The sequence below is a fragment of the Pteropus medius genome, unplaced genomic scaffold (genome assembly GCF_902729225.1).
Source record: "Pteropus medius unplaced genomic scaffold, Ma_sr-lr_union100, whole genome shotgun sequence".
Taxonomy (NCBI): domain Eukaryota; kingdom Metazoa; phylum Chordata; class Mammalia; order Chiroptera; family Pteropodidae; genus Pteropus; species Pteropus medius.
Window position 1 is genome coordinate 3,668,518 of NW_024344240.1, and position 25,006 is coordinate 3,693,523.

General features: G+C 35.3%; 1 non-coding gene across 1 annotated transcript; it reads right to left on the bottom strand.

The window, feature by feature from the left end:
* Nucleotides 1–14,786: 14,786 nt before the first annotated feature.
* On the bottom strand, nucleotides 14,787–14,905 carry LOC120607542 (5S ribosomal RNA). The gene has a single exon (XR_005654168.1). It is a non-coding gene; the product is annotated as a 5S ribosomal RNA (ribosomal RNA).
* Nucleotides 14,906–25,006: the final 10,101 nt, after the last annotated feature.

The following is a 25,006-nucleotide window of genomic DNA, read 5'->3' on the forward strand; positions in this document are numbered from 1 at the left end:
AAAAATTTTTCCTTTAACGCTAAGAATTTTCTCCACAGTAAATCTACATAGTGTAGATTTTCTCTATACATTAAAATGGACACACAAATGTGTGCTTTTCAAAGTGAATAACGATTTACTTCCAAAAACTTGGAATACAAAGAAGAGTAAATTCGAGGTGTTGGATCAAAAGTCTGTGCTGTCGGGTTGGAAGCATTCAGGGGGCCCTTGCTCAACAGGGTTAAGGAGCTGAAAGGAAGCCCCCACTTACTTTTGGCTGTACCCGTATCCAGCTGCTAAGGCTGTCAAGGGAGACCCCTGTTGGAGGTGAAACGGAAATGAATGCCAGTTTTCAGGAATGATCTGGGATGTTCGCTTTTGAGACCGCAAGAGTAACAATTGAGATAATTACAAAACAACAAAGACAAACAAAAAACAAAATCTTAGTTATTCTTTTCTTCCTCCTAGGGTAAAACCTGACGATATCATTCCCTTTCTCCTGTTGCTTTTGCTCAAGTACATGAGTTACAGACTCTGGCTTGGTGAAAAGTGCAATAGGGTGCCCTTGGTGGTCATCATTACCAGAGGGTTGAAAGCTAACAAGCGGCTTCAATGACAATTACAATAATAAGAACTACTCGACCAGTCCTCAGAAACTATCACGGGGCCTAACTGCTTTATATCTGCTAACTGCTTTATATCTGCAATCATAATAATTATTACATTGTCCCAATGAGATAGGTATTTCTATCCCTATATTTTAAGGAAGGAAAAGGAGACTTCTCCTTCCACTTGAAAGCAAACTTCCTAAAATGATGCATACTCATTTCCACCTCATCACATTGTCACCTGTTAACCCAATGCACCTGAGTATCTTCCCATCACAAGTGGAAACTGCTCTGACCAAAGTCATTAACTTTCCGATTTCCAGATAAGGCAGATTTTCTTCTGTGCTCATCTCACAGAATTGCCCTGTGATATCTGATCTTGTGGACCATCCTCTCTTTCTTTGAGTTTTCCCCTCCTTTGACTTCCACGTTTCTCAACCTCTAGCATCTCATTCTCAGTCTCCTTTGATAACTTGCCTTCTCGATCCAACTCTGAATTAGTCTTTCCCAGCCTCCAATCTTTGATCTTTTGCTTTTCTTATCTATATATTCCCTATTAGTAAACTTGCCTACACCTGGTGATTCCCAAATTTATATCCACTGCCCAGATTTCTTTTCTTAACTTCAAAATCATAAGCACAGCTACTAGCTGATCTTTCTCATTTGGTTGTTTTACACTCTTCTCAAAATCAACATGGTGAAAACTGGACTCCATCCTTTCCCTTCAAAACTGGTTCTTTCCTTTATTTTGTCTCTGATACCATCACATTCAGTCTCTTAAACCAGAAACCTGAAATCAGTCTAAGTCTTTTCTCTGCCAGTCCTGTTCTCACCATCACTTGGTCACCAGATTCTTTTGTGTTTACTGCCCATATTTTATTTGGAACACACCCTCTCCTCTCCTACTTCTTACTGCTTTAGTTTACTGTTTTATTTCTTCTTGCCTTGATTATTGTATAATCTCCTGAATGTTCTTCCTGCCCTCAAACTTTTTTTTTCTACAATTCATTTTTCACAGGACTTACAGAGGGTTATTAAATTAAAATGAAATTATGGCATTTCCATGATTAAATTCTGTCAACGGTTTGTCATAGCTTTCAGAAAAGTCTAAACTGCTGAGCTTGGCAAACAAAGCATTTCATAATCAGGTCCATGCTTTTCTTTCTAGCTTTAACTATCATTCATTCTCATCTGCGAGCCTCACCACAGACAATGTGACGTACAGACGGCTGGCTCACTGTTAAAGGCACTGGCATGTGTACCTTTGTTCTTTCCTCCCTTGTGACTCTTGTCTTCCCTTTTCTCTATTTTCTCTATTTGAATTTGTGACAGGTTAACTGATCTCTAATCTGAGCTAGATTATTTTTCTCTTCTTTGTTCCCGTGGTCCATGAATTATTCCTTATTTAGTTTTAACATAATATTTACAACACTTCACTCAAAATATTAGTACAGTTATCTCTCTCAGAGATAGATTGTTAATTTTTTGAGGAGCTTTGTCCTTGATCCCAGCACACAGTAGGTGTTCAATCAATATACAGTGTTAACAAATGAATGAATGAATAGATCTGAGTCTGTTCTTTAAAGGCCTCAGTGGAATTATCTTAGATTTCTTCTAAATGTTATAGCAGAAGTCTCTTTCCTTTCCAAAAAATATTATGAAATAATTAGAGCATTTCATATGCCTTATATACATGTTTTTTTTCCATATAAGGTATTGATTTCTCTTTGATTCTTCTCAGTAATAGTATTACCTATACCATTCTATTCTGATCAAAGTAGACCCTTGGTGACAGAGAGCATAGGTACAGATTTTGAGAAACCAGCTACAGAAGAATTCTCATTATTTGGTAAATTAAAGATTGTCCTAGAGCAAGTCCAGGTGCCCTCCTCCTGCCTGAGGTCTGAGACTTATGAGGTTGTAGGATGTTTGTTTGTTTCTTGTCATTTATTTCCAAATATCTAGTGTTGGGGAGAACATATTTTTATAAAACAGCTTGTCTTTAAGTGTGAATGCTAGCGATCATGAAGGGAAATAATCTAGATTTAGAGTTTTAGATAAAACAACATTCTGTAGTTAATAAAAATTAAGTTTGCAAATGTGCTGAGCATACATCACATTGTTGTAATCAGTGAGAATGTCACAGGTGAGGCTAGCACATCATACTAGGAGTAGTGGCATTCCTTTCTTTATAAAGTAAGGGATGATGGAAATTTCTCTGTACTAGCCATCTGATTTATTTATTTCTACTTTTTTAATGCCCTATGATTGTGTAGTATTCTACCATTTTCTATCTTCCCCCACTCTCTCCAATTTTAGATTTAATATCCTCTATCGCCTTCTCTTGATAGAGTTTGAGCAATATTTTCTGGGGAAAATAAAAAGATCTCTTATCTATGCTCAATTAACAGAACTTTTTATTTATATGATCATAACTTGTTCATCTTACTCTTAAAAATCAATATCAGTTTTAATTTTCTCTTTTTGTGCTTTAAAAAAATATTCGCCTGCTCATAATCTTTCAGTGGCTTTCCTCTCCTTGAATATATTCATGAAGCATGTAAAAGAGCTTTGGGTTCATATCCAGACTGTATAAATTTATTCATTGATCTAACAGATATTTATTGTATACCTACCATGTGTGAGCCACTTGGAATACATCAACAAAACAGATACAAATTGCTGCCCTGTGACCTTATATTTTAGTGAGGGAAGCAGACAGTATATAACAAACACAATAAATAAATATAGATTATTTAGTATTATAAAGATAATCAGTGCTATAAAAATACAATAAGACTAAAGAAATCCGGAGTGTGAGGTGGAAAGAAGCAGGTTGCAATTTGAATGGAAGGCTGAGAGTAAGAGTCATCGAGAAGATTAAATATGGGCAAAGACAGAAGTAGGTGAGGGAAATAATTCCGAATATCTGGAAATTTGCATTTCTGGCAGAGAGCAAGTTCAATGGCCTTGGAATGTTGATATGTACAGCATATGTGAGCAACAGCAAGGAGCTGTTGCAGGTGAGGAGGAGCAGGTGGGGATGAACGAGGAGTAGGAGGGGATGAAGATTGGAATTAACGAGGCATGACCATTTAGAGAAATAAAAAAGGTCCCTTAGTTGAGCATGGATAAGAGATCTTTTTCTTTTCCCCAGAAAATATTGCTCCAGACTGTATCAAAGGAAGGAGATAGAGGATTTTAACTTGTAAATTGGAGCATCCTGCTGATGAGGACAGAGAAGTAACATGAGGCAAATCATCAAGATCTAAGGACATGGGCTTTTATTCTGAATGAGACGAATAGCCACTGAAAAAGGTTAAAGAGATATGTGGTATAATCTGATCAGTAGTTTTAAAATATCACTCTGGACGCCAATTTTGGAGTAGTTTGAGGAAGATAAAGTAGAAGCAGGGAGACCTTTAAGAGGCCATTGCAGTAATTCAGGGGGGAGATGATGGTAGCTTGGAACAAGATGGCACATGTGGAGGGAGTGTCAAGCTCTAGATGATTTTTAAAAAGTGAGCCTAATAGGATTTCCTAATTGATTAAATGTGGAGTTTCGGAGAAAGGGAAGAATCAAGGATGGTGAAGATTTTTGTTTTGAGTAGCTGGAAGGATGGGATCGCTTCTGAGATAGGGGAGAAGTCAGTGGAGCAAACTGGGAATCAAATCAAAAGTTCAGCTTTGGAAATTTAAGATGTCAAAATCCAAATGAAGATATCAAGTAGGTAGTGGAGTTGATGAATCTGGAGTTCTAAAGATAGGTTTGGTTTGGAGATTTAAATTGAGAGTTGGTGTCAACTTACAGAGGGTATTTGAATCCACGAAACCGAATAAGGTCATAAAGAGAGTATGGAATGTAGACTAGAGAACTAAGACTCAGTTAGAACATTACATGATTTAGAAAAAGAGGATGAAACAGAAAAGAAAATTAAGAAACCCATCGTGAGGTAGAAGGAAAGCCAGGGTGGGGCTCTCTGGAAACTAGTGGAAGAAAGAATGTCAAGGAGCAAGAGATCAATTTTATCCAGTCTTACAGATGAGTTAAACAAGATGAGGATGAAGGTCATCGGAAGGTCAATAGGGAGGTCATTAGTGAGACCTTGACAAGATAATAATTTTCATGGAGTGAGGGAAAAGGTTGGTTGAGAGGGCATTTAAGGGAACATGAAAGGAGAGGAAAGGGAAGGCAACACATTGACACACCTGTTACCAGAAATCAGACTGCAAAGAGAAGTTGGAAAAATAGGGCGTTAACTGGTGGGAAAAATAGCATCGATTTAATGTATTTTTTTTCAATAGTAGAATAACTTGTTTAAATGTTGATGAAATGATTCATAAATGAGTAAAATATTAATGCTGGAGAGATAGGAAAGAAGTTTTAGAGTGATGTTTTTGAGGAGGCAGGCAGGGATGAAATTTATAGCACAGGTTGTGGGTCTGGCCTTATCAACAGTATTAAATGAGAAGACAGTTCAGTTGACTCTTGAAAAATGAGGGCGTTATGAGTGTTGACCCCCACACGGTAGAAAATCCATGTATAACTCTTGACTCTACAGTTGGTACTTCGCAAATGCAGATTCAACCAACTTCAGATGAAAAACAGGTTTTGCTCTGGGTTGCGAATCTGCTGCTGGGAATGTGCAAATACTGTTTCAATCCGCAGTTGATTTAATCCGCAGATTAGAAACCTGAGGACAGAAACCCGAGGACTCAAAGTTGGAGGGTGGGAAAGGCCTACTGTATTTATTGAAAAAAAAAAATCTGTTTATAAGTGGACCCGTGCAGTTCAAACCCACGCTGCTGTCGAAGGATCGACTGTATATGAGTAGAGTCACAGGTAGGTGGATTGTTTTGGTGGTGGTAAATTTGAAAATTCTCTTCTGGTTGCTTAATATTTTAAAAACTTTTTATTGCTGAGAATAACCCACAGAAAATTATACCAGCTCAATAAGTTATTACTACAAGAGGACTCTGTGGCTCTCATCTTGGTCCAACACTAGAAAATCATCGGCGCCCCAGAAAGCGTTACATGTTCCTTCATAATCTTCACGCACTTTCCCCTCCACCGCAATCTAGAATTATAACCCTACAGTTTAGTTTTGAACTTCGAAGTCTAATATATAATGTTTTGCATTTGTTTCAACATGTGTTTATGTAATTCGACCACTTTGTTGCACATAGCTGTAGTACGTTTATTTTTATTTCTATTGAATATTCAGTTGTAAGATTGTATATTTTGATTTTCCATTCTATAGTTGATGGGCATTGGGATTGCTTCTTGTTTTGAAGTTTTAGCCTGCTATGAAATTTATTGTACATGTGTGGGGCATTTATGTTGAATATTCAACTAGGGCTGATATTAGAAACAAGGGCATGAATCACCTCCTGGGCTGGACAGAGCTGGATGCTGTGAGAGTTCGTCTTGCTACTCAGAATGGTGCACAATTTAAAACTTATGAGTTGTTTATTTCCGGAATTTTCCATGTAATATTTTTGGATTGCGGTTGAGTGTGGCTAACTAAAACCGTGGTGATTAAGTGGGGACTATTGTAGTCCAATTTATCACTTTTTGCTTTTACGCTTAGTGGTTTCTACATACTATAAGAAAACTTTTCCTAGGCCTGATTAAAAAGATATTATGTTATAGAAGTTGTATTGATGGTTTCTCACCTTTAGATTTATAACTGGTCTGGAATTGAGTATGGTGTGTGTGAAATAGTGTCAAAATTAATTATTTTTTTCATAAGGAAACAATTTTCCTAGCACCACTTACTGAAAAGACCATTTCTTTTCCATATCTCCAAAGTGTCACTTTAGTCTTAAACTGAGTATCTATACATGATTGAGTAGGTTTCTTGGTCTGTATTCCATGTTATTAGTCTCTGCATTTCCATTTTAATCAATGCCATGCTATCTGATTAGTGTTGTGTTATAATCTGTTTTAAATTAAAGAGTAAGTCCTTCTACCATTGCTGCTTGTTCTTTAAGTGTTTGGTTATACACACCCCTATTCATTTAATTATAAATTTGAAAGTAGCTTTTAAATTTCAAAAACATATGGGATTTTAATGAAGATTACATTGAATTTGTCAGTCAATTTTTGGGAAAATTGACATCTTTATAAAATTGTGTCATCCAAACTATAAGCCTGGTATATTGTGTTCTTTAATTTCTCTCAAATTGTTTCCTAATTTTCTGTATTAATGACCTTGTACAACTTTCATTAGATTTATTCTTAGGCATGTAATTTTTTATGTTATTTTATTATCAATGGTGTTTTACTGATTTTCATTTTCTAATAGTTTATTTTGGCATCTAGAAACATTTATAAAAATAATTAATATATTCTAGTAATATTTTGAATAATTTATATGTAGAGTTTTTAGACTTTTTTGCATGTACATCATATGTTGTGATGAATAATGACAGTTTTCTTTCCAATGATTATTTCTTTAATTTTTTTTCTTGTCTTACCACACTGGTTAGAATTTTCAGCAAAATATTGAATATAAGTAGTGAAATGGAGATAATGATTATGCCATTTATCAGAAGAAAACTTCAACATTCCACCAATGGTTATGATGTTTCTTGTAGGTTTTCTCTTTAACAGATTACGGAAATATTCTTCTAGCCTTAGTTTGCTGAGAGTTTTAATCTTGAATGGATGTTGAATTTTATTATATGCATTTTTTTTTCAGTTTTCAAAACCATCAAAAATGAATTATCTTGATTTATTCTTAAAGGTTAAGTTGATTTTGCATTTCCGGAATAACTACTTAGTTGTGATTTTATTTGTATTTTCCATATTGCTGGATTACATTTGCCATTTTTAAAAGGAATTTTGCATCTAATGTTGACAAGTAACATTCGTCTATAATCTTCCCTTCTGATAATGTCCTCATCATTTGGTATCAGGGTTATACTCATCTCCTATAATAATGATTTTTGAAGTTTTTCTTTTTTTATCTCCTGTGAAATAGTTTCTGTAATACTGCCATTATTTTTTTCTTAAATGTTTGATAGAATATAGGTACAGCCATCTGGTCTTGAAATTCTCTTTCTGGGAAGGTTTGTGATTACGGATTCAATTTCATTAATAGTTGTGGGATTATTCAGATTTTTCCATTTATTCTTGTTTCTGTTTAGGTGACTGAATTAGTGCAATTCATTAATATTTTTCAAATTTAGTCATAAAAATTATATTACCCCCTTATAATCGTTTAAGTATTTTAGAATCCGCATTGTCACTTTTTCAATCTTTGTATTATATATTAGTGCTTTATTTTTTGATTAGTCTCACCAGGGAATTGCAAATTTTGTTAATCTCAGAGAACAAGTTTTGGGCTTTATTGATTCTATTGATTTTCTATTTTATTATTTTTCTGGATGTCTTTCCTTCTACTTTCATTAAGTTTCATTTGCTATTTGCTTTTTAACGTCTCATATTGGATGTTTAATTCAATTAATTATAATTGTACTTTCCTAATGTATTCATTTAATTCTGTCTAAGCATAGCTTTCCTACATACTGTAAATTTTGATATATTTCTTTTCATTACCATTTTGTTCAAAATATTTGCTAATATTCACTTTGATTTTTCTTTAGTCCAAGGGTTACTTTTAGAAAGGAGATTCTCAATTTCCAAACTTAGAAGACTTTTCCTTTTTGTTATTTATGTATAGGATATATGCACTAGAGTTAGAGAATATGCTCTGCATAATTTTGATTCTGTGTAATTTAGTAAACATTTCATGGACAATTTATAATGATTTTTATAATTTTTTTTATGTGCTTAAGAATAGCATTTAGAATAAAGCTAGGTTTTTCACCGTTAGAGTAAGAAGTTATAAATAAGCTAGGAGGAGAGACGAGAATGAACCTGCGGTATTGGGTTAGAGTCAGAGGAATCAGTATGAACTCATGTATGTGTATTTGAGGCAGCATATATAAGTATACTTCTTAGCTTTCTCCCATAAAGGACCTAGATGCAGTGACAACCCAGCAGCAGTGTACACATCCAGCACCCAGATCTTGGTTTTTTAAGTGCCATTTTTCAATGAAAGGAAGAAGGACTTCTTGGTTAAGTGGTTGATTTCTACTGCTGAGACAGAAAAAATATGAATTTAGAGCTTCCTGTAGTGCCAGAAAGAAGGATGTGCTCAAAGAACAAAACCAACCAAACATAAAGATAAAGGCAAGTCAAAGGGACATAGGATCCCTTCTGAGTAACTGCCCAGTGGCCAGCGCAGAACAATTTGAGTAACACAATAAGTAATCATGAAATTGGATTATAAACCCCCAAATAAAATAAATATTCATGAGTCCATAATTATATAAGTAAATGGAAATTAATTCTTCTACCCTTGAGTGTGGTCAGGATTTAGCGACTTTATTCTGAAGAATAGAGTTCAGAAGGCGAAAAACAGTAACTTTATAGTGAAGAAACCTGGCAGATGCCATGTTAAGTAAATGGTGAAGGTTAACCTTATTCTATAGTTTAGTTAATGGTATTTATTGTACAAGTTTACAAGTTAACATGTAAAATGTTAACAATAGGGGAAACTGGGTGAACTTACATAGAAGTTATATGAGAATGCTCTGTCCTATCTTTGAAATGTTTCTATAACTTGAAATTTATTAAAAAATAAAGTTTTTTAAAATAAAATATTCTGCAGTTATTGGTAGCAGTGTATATCTTTTAGGTCAAGTTGTTAGGTAATCGAAAACTTTTCTTTTTGTTCAATATGGGTTTTAAATGTATTATAGGAATATGTGTTCACCTATGACACAGTCTCAATTTATATAAAGTAAAATTTGGCAGAACTATATGGAGAAATAGTGAAATATGTAATCACTCTGGGAGATACTTTTGCTAACCTTTCTATATCTTTATACTATAAATATTTACCTTTTTAGCAGCATAGAATTGGACCTGATTTTTTTTTTTTAAATAGAGACATTCAGTAAATAATGTACTACTGATATATTGAGGTTTAAATTCACTATCTCACAATTTCTTTTCTCTTAACTCCCCATTATTGTATGTTCCCCTTTTATCTTTTTGCCTCCTTTGGATTATTGTTATTATTACTATTTTTATCATTTTGTTGCTTGATTAGTCTTATGTAGTATAGGCTCCCACTCCTCCTTTAGTGATTGTGCTAGAAATTACATCATGCATCCTTGGCGTATCAGAGTATTTGGGACTTTTATATTCTTCCCAAGCAGAGCAAGAGCCATATAACACTTCAACTTTATTTATTCTCCTCCTGGCTTATACTGGTATTTTTTGTCTTTGTGTGTACACAAACACACACACATTTTTTTTTACAAATACACAAACGCATACACACACACATACACACATATATACATATGTACATATATATTTGTTAAATATCACTATACTCTTATTATGTTTTAGAAGCAATATCCGTTCAAATCTTTACACACGTTTATCATTGTTATTGCTTGTCATTTCTTCATGGATTTCTGAGCTTCCATCTGGTTTCATTTCCCTCTGTCTGAAGAATACTTTTCAGTATTTCCTTTAGTGCAAGTCTGCTGGAGCTGAATTTTCCGTTTTCCTTTGTCAGAAAATATCTTTGTTGTACGTCACTTTTGAAGACTGTGTTCTTTGGGTGTAGCATTCTGTGTTGGCATTCTGTATCTATACTTTGAAAACATTAACCTTGTGTCTTCTGATTTCTGTTGTTTCTGTTGAAAAAGTCTCCTGCAGTCTAATTCTTGGTCCTTTCTTTGTCCCTTGTGTGATTATCAGATTTTCTCAATTTTTGATTTTCAACATTTTAGAATGATGTACCTATTTTTTAAAAATGAATAATGCTTATGTCTCACAGTGCTTCTTGAATCTGTTTTTCATAATGGTCATCAATTTTTGAAAAATTTCAATCATTATATTTTCAAATATTACTTCTGCCCTATTTTTCTTTCTTTCTGGGAATTTACATATATTTTAGATAGCTTCTTTTTTTTTCTCTCCCTCTTTTTTATTTTCTATGCATATATTTCCTACTTGTTTCGTCTAGAATATTTTCTTCTGTCTGCCTTCTGGTTCAACATTTCTTTTAAGCTCTGTTTAATCTGCTGCTAAAGTTCTTCATTGGATTCTTAATTTTGGTCATCATATTTTTCAGGTCTAAAATTTTATTTTATTGTTTTCGGTGTTCTTTTAAAATTCTCAATCTTACCAATGTCACCAAAAAAATTAATTAATTAAAAAAATAAAATTCTCAATCTCGTCAAGTATATTAAACATAGTCATTTAATAACAGTTTTGTGGGTTTTCTGTGTATCTATTTTCTTTTCTGTTCTTAATGATTATTATTCATGTGGTATTATCACCTTTCATGCATGCCATTTTGATTAAGTGTTGGACATAGCATGCAAAATAGTTTTTAAAAAATTACTGCAGATGATGCCTCCCTTCAGGAAGGATATGTTTTTGTTTCTGGTGGGCATCTAGGGGCACCAGCAATCTAAATCATGTAATCCAATTACAGAGATTGAAGTAATTCAAACCTTGTCTATTTCTGAATTTGCTTTATTTTTTTGGTATAACTGGTTTTCAGTATCTGAACTCAAAGTGTATGTAGTTTATCAGGGTCTCTCCTTCTTGGCAGGACTTATTTTCCATTTGTCTCCCTAGACCAGAAAGGATATTGAAAGTGCTATGTAGCTTCTCATCTTCTTACATTCCTCATCCCGAATTGGCAGGTATCCTTGGGACAAATGGCAGGCTCAACTATATCTGGGTTTTCTTCTCCTCTTGGATCATATGTCACAATTCTTCACTATGTTATTGGTTCTTTCTTGCCTTCAAAAACTTCCATACATATTTTTTTCCAGCTTTCATGGTTTATTTTTAATGGAGGAATTGTCTAGTCCCTTTTCACTTGAAATTAAATCATTTATTACTTCACTTTTTTTCTTCTTTTTTTAGTCTGGTCAGAAGCAAAGTCATCAGGTGTGCACGAGGATAGGAGAGGAAATGCTGGAGGTTTCAGGAACAAAAAGAAGGTGTGAAAGAGGCGGTTACCACAGTGAGAGAGTAAATGGACTACAGAGTCATAGTATGATTGCTGGGTATTATTCAGAGCACACTTGGGGTTTATGATTATTTATGATTATGAGGATTTTGATTATTATGATTATAAATGGTACCAGGTAGTATGGTTGTGCTTTTCTTTTACTATGTTCTTTTGTTATATAGCTGCAAAGGGCACAGATGATTGGTTTTTACTACGTTTGTGGTTTTGTCAGAGTCCAACGAAGGCTTTAATGGGCAATAGAATTGAATGTCTATGCTAGGGAATGTTTAAAATGATTGACTATGGAATTTAATCCAGGTAAGGAGGAAAGAGAGGAAATCACGGAGGTGAAAAACATTGAATAGTGATGGGATCAATAGATTAAAAGTCCTAGTAAAATAGATAGATTGTGGACATTAGAATAAAAGAAAAGAAGTGAAAAGAGATGAGGCTTAGAGTAATTCATGGAACTGAGACTGTGGAAAGGTTGCAGGTATTGATGATGACAAAGTCTGATGCAGGTGCTTAAGAGGAAGTCACTGAGATAAGACGGTCAAATGGAAAGACAAGAGTTGAAAGACTGAGAATATTGGAAGGATTATCGCTGGGCATACTGACATGGCCAAGAAGTAAGATGGGAGTCATTCTGGAGTGACAGGGAGCCATGAGAAGTGAGAAGGAATCAAAAGAGAAATGAGGAGAAGGAGTGGGAATAATGAATAGTGGGTGGTATGATCTCATGGGGTTTTAAGCAAGGAGGATGGTCTGGAAGCAGCCAGGGGATCAAGCTGGATAGCTACCCCACATGTAGTTTTATTGATAGGGGCTGAGTGAGAAACTGCTTGCATTACTTGAGAAAGCCAAAGGAGAAGCACTGTCTACAGGCGAGAATCAGCTTTCAATGAGTGCAAGAAAAAGAACTCTTTGGAGAAGAGTTTGAGGATGCAGTATTCTTGTGACAAACCATAAATTCCGGGAAACACTGTGCAAGTTTATGTATGATATCTACACTGAAAAGCTATTTTGGGGAATAAGTAAGAAATGTATATGAGAGTATCGAACATAGAGCCTTGCCTAGAGTATGGGTTGAATGTTAGACTCTCTTTGCTCTAGTAAAAAATCATCTTCACATTATTTAGGAAGGATCTGAAATATATTAAGAGAGAAGAAAGTTTGGGCAATTTATTTGGACATCTTGATAATAAACACTCATCAGGTATGTATTCTTTCTACGCACACACACTGTGTAATACTTCACAGAAGCATAAATTAAAATGACTTTGGTAGCAAATAAAAAATACATCCGAATGGCTTAATTTATTATTTATTAACTCAAACAACAAAAGGTCTTATAGTAGGGTGACTTCATGTTTTTTTAATTAAGGGGTCAATGACATCATCAAGGTCATAGCTTCATATTTTAATTTTCTATTCTGCTGCCTTCAGCATTTTGGATTTATTTCTTATGCTGACTCTCTTTACTAACCCAAGAAAGCTTATGCAGTTGCAGCCAGCATATCCAGGTAGTCTCGGAGAATAAAAATAAATATTTCCTTCTATAGGCGACTGTTCAGAACTTTGCCCCATGCTCATCTAAACTAATTACTACCAGGACAACGAGGCCACCAGGATAGGCTCACGCCAAGTTGGATTCATCCTCTGAGGCTGCTGGCTCCTTCCCCAAAGGACACACCTACATGTTGGATAAAATCAAGGTTTTCTTAGCAAGGAAGAGTAATTCAGGAAGAAGTTTAAACAGTTGTTCCTAATATTACTCATCACAATTATACTGTAATTACCTCTTGACCCCAGACTCACTGTAATCTGTTATTCTTATCTGTAAATATATGCAGCTATAATATATAAATAGTCATAGAATAATATTTTTCTATTGCTGCACCACAGATTACCTCAAATTTAGCTTCTTAAAACACGTATTTATCATCTCACAGGTTGTGTGGGTCAGGATTCCAGGCAAGCTGGATCTTGCCTGGGTCAAGCTCAAGGTCTCACAGAGCTGTAGTCAAGGGTTGGCCACACCAGTGTTCTCATCCAGAGCTCTAGGTCCCCCTTGAAGCTGATTCAAATTGTTGGTAGAATTCAGTTTCCTGTGGGCGTAGTAATGAGGTACCCATGTTCTTGCTGGCTGTTAGCCAGGAATGGCTCCCTGCTCTTAGAGTTTGTGGCAGTTCCCCATCCCGTGACCCCCAGAGATAGTTTAAAACATGGACGGGCACTTTTTCCAGGCTAACAATGCTTTTGATTTCCAGCTCTCCCCAGGTTGGAACAAGGGAGTCTTACAAAATGTAACCTAATCAAGAGAGCAACTATCTCATCATATGCATGGGTCCCGCCCACACTCAAGGGAAGATGAGGATACAAGATGTTTACACCAGGGAGAGACCATCTTGGAAGCTGCTTGCCAAAATACATCTGTGTTTTGTGATTATAATTATATTAGTGTTCATGCCCATGTGGATTTACTTAGTAGACAGGAGAGTTTCTTTCCTTGGGCTTCAGTGCATAAACCTCTACGTGTTCTAGTACGATAAGCACCACACACTTCAGAAGCACAGAAGTAAAACCATTTCCTACAACGGACTCTGTGTAAGAGATAAATGCTACAAATTGAATTTAGAGTCCAGAAATAGTATCTTCATAGGTATAGTAGGGGTATGGTCATCAATATTTCTTCTTTGCCTACTTGCTTCTGAAAAATTTTAATTCTTCTCCCAAAAGTAAAATTTCACAAATCCTGCCCCAGAATATCCCTTCCCTTCTCCTGTCCTGCTGTGATTTCTCTCTCTCTTCCCTTCCCTGGTGCGCGAGATTTTCTCAGTTGAGCCATTTGAGGCCTGACTTGGGGTCAGCGCGTATGCTGGAACAAAGTCAAGACAGTGCCGGGTGGGGAAGTTCTCTAAGTGGGGTACATAAGGAAAAGCCTCATATAAGTCTTATGAGCTCATTGCTTAAAACCTTTAATTCAGTTTTCAAAACACTTTAATGATTGCAACTAGTAGCGACGATGCAAGCACCTTATTCAGATCCTGATCTTTTTTTGTTTAGGCGAGGCAACCCTTGGTTGACCTCACAGATTGCAAGGACCTTGTCAGTTTACAATCCCTTATTTTTTAATTTTTTATGCCTACAGCACCTGGTCTTCCTAGGTGGTCTCCCATCCAAGTACTAACCAGACCTGACCCTGCTTAACTTCTGAGATCAGATGGGATCGGGATTGTTCAGGGTGGCATGGCTGTAGACCAGATCCTTATTTAAACAAAGCAACTATAACATTCTTGGAGAAAATCTGGGAAATTTGTATATGAGGTCTGAGGTGGCGTTAAGGAGTGTCGTATTCTGTTCGGTTTGGTAACAGCACTGAGCATTGTGAGAAAATGTTTGTCATTTTTAGAGATCTACGTAGAAGTATGTCGGGGTAAAATGATGCCTGGGTCTCCAAGGAATAACTCGGGGAAAGAGAAAGTGGGGAGAAAGGGTAAGAGACAGAGATGGGAAGAGAGAGGCAGAGAGCAATAGGTGAAGTTAATGTGGCAAATTCTCGATAATTATTGAATATCGTTATAAGTATAAAATAAATTATCTTATTCTATTTTTCATATGTTTTAAATTTTTTCATAAAAAACTATTTTAATGTGGGATTTACCAAGTTGCTGTTAAAATTTAATGTGTTTAGGCACTTATGTCTCTACTTAAATGACTTTGCAAAAACTAAAAGAAAGATGTAGTAGGAAGCTTATTTCCTTCCTATATTTTTAATAAGAAGAGACATAATGAAATGATAAAGGTACTGAAAATAGATATGATCTAGATCAATTTTAACATTTTAAAGTCAAATCTGAATTGTTATTAAATTCATTGTCTTGTGATTAGTCTTGAATCAAAATTTATTTTCCTTTCTCTCGGTGCTTTGAATATATTTGGCAAGGCACCCGAAAGTGCCTTATTCATAAATCCTTGGGTTCTACTTGCACATCGGGCAGCAAGACCATTATGAAACTAGCTTTCTGAGTAGATTCTGTCTTTTTCTCTATTGGAATCATTCATAGCAACCCAGACATAAAGGGTATTATAGAGACAACCCAGGTAAATAGACTGTGGTAGATAGATGAGCTAAAAAGTAATAGAAAAATGCTTCTGTGTTGGCTCTGGCCCCAGAATGAAAATATAAATACCATCTTCCTCTACAATAACTCAGCCCACCCGCGAGCAGCGATGGGTTCCCAGGGCCCTACTTGTGTCTTTTGTTTCACCATAGAGCTCTGCTCTGTGCGGTGAAATGTGACTTCATCCCGATCAGCGTACCACTGAATGGCCGCCTGTCTTAAATGTTACTAGCGAGGCCTTTCTATTTATTTTTATGCGATAGAGATGATGGAATTCTGTTTTGACTTGAATTGTGTACCCTCCCCCCAAATTTATATTTTGGAGCCCTAATCCAATACCTCGGAATGTGACTTTATTTGACAGTAGGGTCATTGCAGATATAATTAGTTAAGATGAGGTCATTAGGATGGGCCCTGATGCGGTGTGACTGGTGTCCTTATGAAAAGAGCACCACATGAAGAGAAAGAGACACACACAGAGGGAAGTTCACATGAAGACACAGCAAGAAGGTGGCTATTAATAAGCCAAATAGAGCGGCCTCAGAAGGAACCAACCCTGCTGACACCTTAGACTCTAGCCTCTAGACCTGCGAGACAATATATCTTTGTTGGTTAAGCCACCCAGTCTGTGGTATTTTGTTATGGTAATCCTAGAAAATGAATACAAACTTCAGACAAATATTAGATGTCTTTTCACTGATGTGACTGTGTTGAGTTTTATTTTTGCCTTTGTGCAGACATCAAGCATTCTTAAAATTTACATTAGTGAAATATAAGCTTTACTCCTTCAAGGTGTGTCCACAAAGCACAAAGGGCAGTGGAAATAGCCACTACTTTGACTTGTACGTAGTCAGTTCCAACCAAAGACAGAGAAAAGCCCAGTGGCTCTCTGACTTGGTTCTCCTTATTGGCCATCTCTGCCTTGGCAGTTTCTACCTGTAGCTATCTCAATTAGTCTTCTTCCTTTTTTGATGTGGGGAGTAGGGAGTGTATTGAGGAGTACTAAACACAAGATTATAATAATTTTCTTCGAACTAGTATTTTTATGTAATAAAATTACTTCTTTTTGGATTAAATTAAACTTCTAAAGTCTAGCGGGAGAGAATAAAAACAGATAGAAAAGCACCTCACTAGACAATAAAGAAATAATAGAAAGTATTCTCTGTAATGTGAATATTGTTTCCATTATATGTTACTTGTATGACTTTGGGTAAGTCCCCGAACACTCCCTAGTTTCAATGTACTCATATACAAATTAGATATAATCAATCATAAAAATCTCTAAGGGATAAAGTAAGATAGTTAATAGCATACGTTTTGAAAAGATAAAACACTATGGAAATGTGAGACATTAAAAATGATCAAGTCTGTGAAGGCAGAGTCTATATCTTAGTATAAAAATATTCTTGTAATATTACCTAGCATATTGCTTTGTATATGGAGAAAATTCATGCTCATGAAACTAAAATAATTGTTGAAAATAGTTGGAGATTAAGAGAGCCTAATAATTCAACTGAGGTCGAACATACAGTATCATTCTATTGCTAGTGGTGGCAGATTGTGTTTTTCAAAGGTATTGCATCCAATACATGTTTCATCACACATGCTGTTATTATAATGTGGCCGACACTCTTCCCACTGGAAGCCAGTCTGTGTCCCCTCCTCTTGTTACTCTTTGACCGACAGTGTATAGTGGGAGTGATGCTGTGTGCCTTCGGAGGCTAGGTCGTAAAAGGATATAGCCGCCTTTCCCCATCTCTGCCTCTTTGTCTTTCTGTCTCTCTCTGTCTCTGTCTGTGTCTCTTTATCTCTGTCTTGGGACACTTGCCAGCTACCATGTTACAAGAAAGCCTAGGTCACATGAAAAGCCATGTGTAGGTGCTTCAGTCAACAGCCCAACTATAGTCTCAGCCCATATCAACTGCAAGACACATGAGTGAACGAGCTTTTGGTTGATTAAAGCTACAATCTTCAAGTTCTAGCTAAGGCCTCAGACATCATGGAGCAGAGGTGAGCTGACCTCACTGTGCTCTGTCAGACTTTCTAACTCACAGAAACTGTGAAAGATTAGAAATGGTGATTGTGTTTTTTGGAGGTGATTTGTTCTGTGGCTGTGGATAACTGACCCATTGGTAAAACTAGATTACACAAAGGAGAGCCTCTTTACTGCACTCTGAATTAACAAGTCACAGTCTGAGTTCAGAGTGAAGAAGCTCTAACTCACTTGGCCTTCCTTACAAATGGAAAAGGAATTGGAGATTATCCTATATTTGGGGGCAACAGGAGAGGGAGAGGGGAAGTGTCCTTGTTTCCATGGAGTGACTTATGTCTAATTATTATGGCCCAACTCTTAATGTCTAAGGAGAATGCAGCCTCTTTCCAATCTCAAATCAGATAAGTCACTTCTACCACAGAGAGGACTGAGTGCAGAAGCAAAAGGAAGGCAGGAAACGTTTACGTCTAGGTATGTGAACTACTATAAAAATAGCGAAATGGGATTAAGTGTTCACCAATAGTGAGCAGGTATCATTAAAAACTCAGAAAAGAGAAATCAGACAATCAATTTTAACTCTAACAGCCATTTTTAACACAGAAAGGTTAGTGTGTTTGTGAATGTGTGTGTGTGTGTGTGTGTGTGTGTGTGTGTGCGCACTTAACATTTCTAATGCATGCTGACCCACTCCCCAGTTATAACTTTTCCCTCTTTTGCCTGACCTACTTCGTGTTAAACATCACTATGGTTATGAAAATGAGGGACCTGATTAACATCAGTAGTGGTCACTGGACCACTGAGAACAGACGCAGTGGTTTCAAGGGAAGAAATTGGGGACAGAACTAATAATACTGAAATACCGAGAGGTGGAATCTGGTTCTGAGTAATGAGGATGTGGTTTCTCAGATCATCTGATCTGCCCCACCAGACCTGATACAACTTTTCTTCATGGAAAAAATAAGCATGAAAACACCTGGTGGTTCCTTTTAATCTCATACTATTATAAAATTGTAGGACAGCGTTGATACCTGCCCTTTCTTTTTAACTGACTTCCTTGGAAATTTAATCCGTAGGTTCCTTTTTTGTTTTTGCCCCATCTGCTGAAAAAAAAAAAATAACGTTTATTTTTCTTCTAAGGTCTATGCTGCTAAATTGTCAGCATTTTTTCACTAATTTCTTATAAGAGGATATTTTGTCCTGGTTTCAAATTTTATTTTAGTTTATATTCAAGGCTTCTGTACTTAGGGCTCACCATCTCATGTAAGAAACATACTGACATCTTCAAAGTCTGTTGTAAAATTGGATGGATATCCAATTTAGAAATTCGCTAAAGTTTTGGAATTTATCTTCTAGATTTATTCAATTGATAACTCTTCCATAAAAAAAATTCAGAAGCGAAATATTTTTCAAACCTCACACTGTTTATTTCTTCCATAAACAAAAATAAGTACAAGGTTTATTTCTAGATAATCTTGTATTAAATCAAAGAGGTATATCAAACCCTCTAGTGGAAAAGACCATGGGGGGAGATGTCTACATTGGCTTTCCCTTGCCACAAAAATGTTCTCTTTCATTTAACCCAGTCCAGATCTGTCTCTTAGAGTCAAACGTGTGTTGACCACTTCAAATTACAGAGATACAACTTATCTGCTGAAGAGTGCTCTAAAAGATTACTAAAAAATTATAAGCAGTTTCAGCTGCCTGAAAATGTTTCTGGTGAATCGTTAAGGTTGACCTTGAGACCAACCTTAAACAATCTGGATATTTGTCTTTCATATATTTCCCTGATGGGTTTGAATATTACTTGCATTAAAAATGATGGATGTTGGCAATTTCATATTAATTGCCACAGGAAAAAAATCTTAATGCCTTTTGATGGGGAGCACTGACCAGAGAGAGAGAGAGAGAGAGAGAGAGAGAGACAGACAGACACACAGACAGACAGACTATATTTTAGCTAAATATTTTTCCTGGAAATTTTTGTGTAAACAAGTTTGAATTGCTGCCTTAGAATAGTTGAGAAAAACGTGTCATTGGCAATTGTCCTAGAATTACAAAAAGTACAAAAAAGAAAAAAAGAAAAAAAGAAAAAAAGACGAAATCACCTATTCAACTAAAGTAATCTCCAGGCACAAGAAAGAAAATAGGATATTTATTCTGTCTCACACTTTTTTGGATCTTCGGCAGAGGAACTGAATCTCAGCAGGTTTTAAAAACAACTAGATTTGTGTTTATTCTTACTTATTTCTAGTAGAATTTCTCTTATATTAGACACAGGCATTTATCACTTTATAATGTGCATTCTTCCATATAGACTCTATATTTAAAATTAATTAAAGAAGCTTCTAAAACTATTTTCAGTGTGCTTTAAAGATAGGAATGTTTGACATGCTTTAAAGCTGTTTTGTGTGTGTGTGCGCGTGTGTGTGAACCTAGTGAGCATTCTTCTTATAAGTAGTTTTTTTTTCTAAAAAAGGTTTATGTTTATTATGTTTAATCAATTGTATGACATTTGATAGACATACCATGGACAAGTCATTGTTTGTTCATCTAAGCAGAATATTTACAATTTTAGTCACATTTCAATATACTAATTTTTTCCTTCTCTGAAGAATATACCACATGCTTGCCTTTCAGAGAGACATGGCAGAAAGTAGTCTAACTCTGGGACTAGATGGGGCTAGAGTCGGACTGAGGTGAGTATGGGATAGAGAGTCTCATGATACGTGTGCCAGTCAAGAAACTGTAGATAGGAGTCAAATAATTAGTCAACCATTCTCACTTAAGATGACAGGGAGACCATTTCATTTTTATATTGTACTTTACATGTGCATAAACAGGAAACAAATCTACCCTGTAAAAATATTGTAAAGTATAGACCCAAGAGATCATTAATTAAAAGCATAAGTACTGGTTTTAAAGCTCAAGATTTTTAGAAAGCTGCAAAAAATAATTCTGATGGAGCATTCTTCAAACTTTTAATGGAGACAAATATGTTTTATGTTTAATGATCAAAAAGCCTCCATTTACAAAGAAATGCTGTGTTTAGAGCCCACTATTCTAGTGAACTAAGCTGAGGAGAGATTCCTTGGTCCCATTGTGTGGCATGGGTCCTTGATCCCATGTCTCTATTCTTTATATTACCTTGTAGATTTTTAATGAAAATGAATTCCCAAACATTTCAGTTGTGCAGGTTTGGCCATGATAGTAGTAGATCTGACCTAAATGAAAAGGTAAGAGCTGTCAATTTTCTTCATACACCGTGGACTGACAAATGGGTAATGTGGTGTCATTAGTTTTCTTAACGCTAAAATCAAATCAACTGTCAGAGAAACCCAATCGATTGCTAAGTAGGCACATAGAAAAATACAACTCCACACTCAGTTAACAGCAAAAGTATCCATTCAAAGGTTGTTTATCAAATAATGGAAGTTCAAAAATGCCTGAGTGAGAGAAAGTAAGATGGAGAGTGGGGTGCGCTGGATGCAAACTGCGAGTACACAGCACCATCGAACACCAGTAGAATTTGTCTCTGAGTCTTTACAAATACTTCTATAGTACCCTTAAAAAATTTCTTTCCTAAATAGATACAGAAGAGTGAAAATGTTATTTTACTAGCTTCTGTTTAGTTTTCTTGAGAATTTCATTTTGGAGACTGCTTGTTTGAGTTTCTAAGTGTAGCGTGACGAAGATTGCATTATTTCCATTAGTTAAACAGTTAATTTAAAGAAACGACCGGAGATATATGAGTTAGAGAAAGGGGTGACTTGAATTAAGATGTGGGCAATTTTAATCAAGACATGCTATATTCAGTAAACTCTGTAAGATCAGTGAAGGGAGAAATGTATTAGGGTTAATCAGTTTTGAAGAAATGTAACTAGTAGATAATGTGCCCTGATTTTTTTTCTCTGTGACAGGTGTAATAAGCACAATCACTGTTCATCTATATTTCACTGGGCATAAATGCAAATTTCACATTTTCACAGAAGATAGAATTTTATTACATTATATTGATTTAGAAATAATTCATTAACCTCTACTCCTTCTTTTTCTTTACATATCAATCTGTCTCTATTCAAGGTTTTATCTTCATTTTTCAACTGGTTACTGTGAAGTGTCTTATATTGCAGGCTATTACAATACTGACTTTTATTCATGAAGCTTTGTCTTTCTCGGCACAAAACTGGTATTTGTTTTCTATACATTTTTGGATATTGTTTGGGTGTTCAGGAATGCTTGTTATATATCCTTGAAGTTGAGTATTTTGGTAGTTATATATAATGTAAAATATTTGTTGCATTTTTTATGGACCTGTACCAGTTTTTGAGAATGAAATATGTTTATATGTCAAATTTTCTTCTTCTTCCCAAATCAGTAGTGTGTAAATGTTGATTGATATAATGGGACTGAGCCTATTGCGTTAGATTGATATAATGGGACTGAGTCTATTATGTTAGACTTCCAGTGGAGGAGAGGTGTTACAATCACCCCCACCCCAGGACATTCGGTGATATCTGGAGACAGTTTTGATTGTCATGAGTTCATGGTTGGAAGTTCCTACTGGCATCTAGGAATGTAGGTCAAGGATGCTGCTAAACATCTTACAATGTACAGAAATCACCCACAACAAAGAATTATCTGGTCCAAAATGTTAACCGTGCTTTAGGCTGAGAAATCCTGTTTTAGATGATTTGCACTGAAGTCTAAGGTCTATTACTATTGCGAAGTATGAAATGAGATACAGTTAAGGTCTCTGTGCCTGTTTCTTTTTTTCCATAAAAGTTGAAATTTAAACACCAAATAAACAATCAGAGATGCACGAAAATATTTAAGCACAAGGATGCTTACCAAATTTTATTTATAAAGGTAAAAGGTGTAAAAAAACCTAAATGTCTAACAATGCAAAATTTATAGATTTGTATGTTAATATATTATTGGACTATAATAGCACGACAACTTATATCGTAGGTGAACGTTAGAATAATACGGAAAATTTTGAGTGTATAAAGTAAAACATTATTATACCATGTGACATAGAGTGATCTAACATTAAAAAATACTATCTATATATAATATTTTTCTAATATTTTATATATATATGTTGTTTATTCTTTGAAAAAGACTGAAAACAAAAAAAAATGTTACTTGGTTATCTCTGGGATTATGACTCAGTTCTGCAGCTATATGTTCTTATTTTTTATTATAAAAATAGGAATGACATTTTACCAGTCTGACATGGTTGAGAGAGCATAGTGCCCGGGGCCTGATAGGTGTGAGTGTGCTCTCTTACTCAGCTACTCACTTGCTGTATGACTTTGGGCCTCAGATTTACATGTTTATACAACTGTCCAGTCAAAAATAAAAATATTGTTTCTACCCTTCTAGAAACGAATGTAATGCCTCATTTATATGTTGTTTTGAAGATTAAATGGCACTTTATATAAATTACCTCGTCAAATCTAGCTCTCTTCCTTCGATGAGATAATTTAAGGCATCATGAGGATTCTTGAGGGTGTTCTCCTGTTTATGTACTTCTGATGGTGACTAACGGAGATCGCAGATCTTAGTGGGGCTCAGAATGTAATCGCTAATTGATTTGTGGCGGCAGTGAAGAACTTGGTCTGATGTCGTATTCCCATCCCCACCACTACCCGGGCTCCCAGTTTCAATTCAATTTGATTCAATTGTATTCAATTCAATTCATTTCAATTCAGTTCAATTTAATTCAACTCATAACTATTAATAACACTTATCTACTTACATAATAAATGTAAATATGAATAAGACAAAATCCCTCTTCATCATAGCCTCACAGCCTAGCAGGCAAGGCAGATGAATAAGAAACTCTAAGACAGGGTGGCAAAGAAGTACAAACTGTGAAGTGAGTAGACAGGCAAGGGAACAATTTTGTAAACCTGAGGGCTTGGCCTAGCCTTCAAGAATGGGAGGAGTTAGTGGCGAAGAAGGAGCACACTCCAAATGTCCCCTTCATGCTGCACAGACACCTTGTAGGTGTCGAGGTCAGACAGCTTCAGGAACAGTAACAGCTCTGGTGTGGTGGGTATAGAGTGGAACCTGAAGAAGAAGGAGAATTAGATTAAAAAAGAAAACTTGGGTAGATTAGTGAGGTCCTGCATGTCAAGCTAAGGAAACTAGGTTTTACTTTGTGTGCAGTGGGGAGTCACCGAGAGTTTTTAATGGGGAAGTGACATAAAAATAACTCTGATTAGTGAACTGAGCAAGATTTAAAATCTAAATTTAAAACCTATTTTACCTGACATAAAAGTAAACTAACTTACTACTACACTAAGCATCTCAAAGCAAACACATGTTTAGTGAGTAATTTTGTAACTAATTAGAATTAAGGCATTTTAGACAAAACTATTTAGGGCAAGGACAGTATTTTATGCTCTGGTCTTGATAAATATTGATTGAAGGTATAATCATAATGATTGATTCCTGAATAAAATTATTATTTCTATCTCTAAAATGATCAGATAGAATTAACCTGAGGAATTCATCTATTATACAGTCAAGAAATAAATTAATATCATTGCTTAAATTATTAATTCCAAATTTTCCAAGTGAAGAAATATGATTTGGAGACATACTTTCTAGTATATATTATTTCATGTGGCCAATCTATAGGGTTTATTTTTGAGAAGATTATACTCTTGGCTTATAACATTGTTAGTAAATTCATTTTTAGAGAGAAGAAAACATTTTTTTTAATAGTTAGAAAAATTAGTCTTTATCAATTCTAACTTCAGTGCTTATGTTATTAAATTTAAAGAATGGCCTGAGGAAGCAAATGAGGAGTTTGCTTATCTGAGGAAAATATACTGGACCAGAGGACTTATCCACTTTCTTTTTAGATGATTCTGTGGAATACGTTGGCTCATTACCAAAATATGTATTTAAAAATTATACTTCTTTCTAAGCAGTGGTTTGCAGTCCATTTCCAAGTCTAAGGTGATTTAAATTACATGATTTCTCTGTGCATTTCAAATAAGGTTTTTAATATTTTAGTTTTAAGTAATAAAATGCCATTCAAGTGTGTAATTTATTACTAAATCCATTAATATTTATAGCCAAAAAATGATTTTCCTGAATGGTGGAAAAAAACCCCTCCATATCATTTCTTGACCAGGGGGAAAAGAGCAACAATAATGAAGAATCCTGTGACAGAAACATATTAAATGTACGTTTTCTTTTTTTGGTAAACCCCCAAACATAAACTTTTTC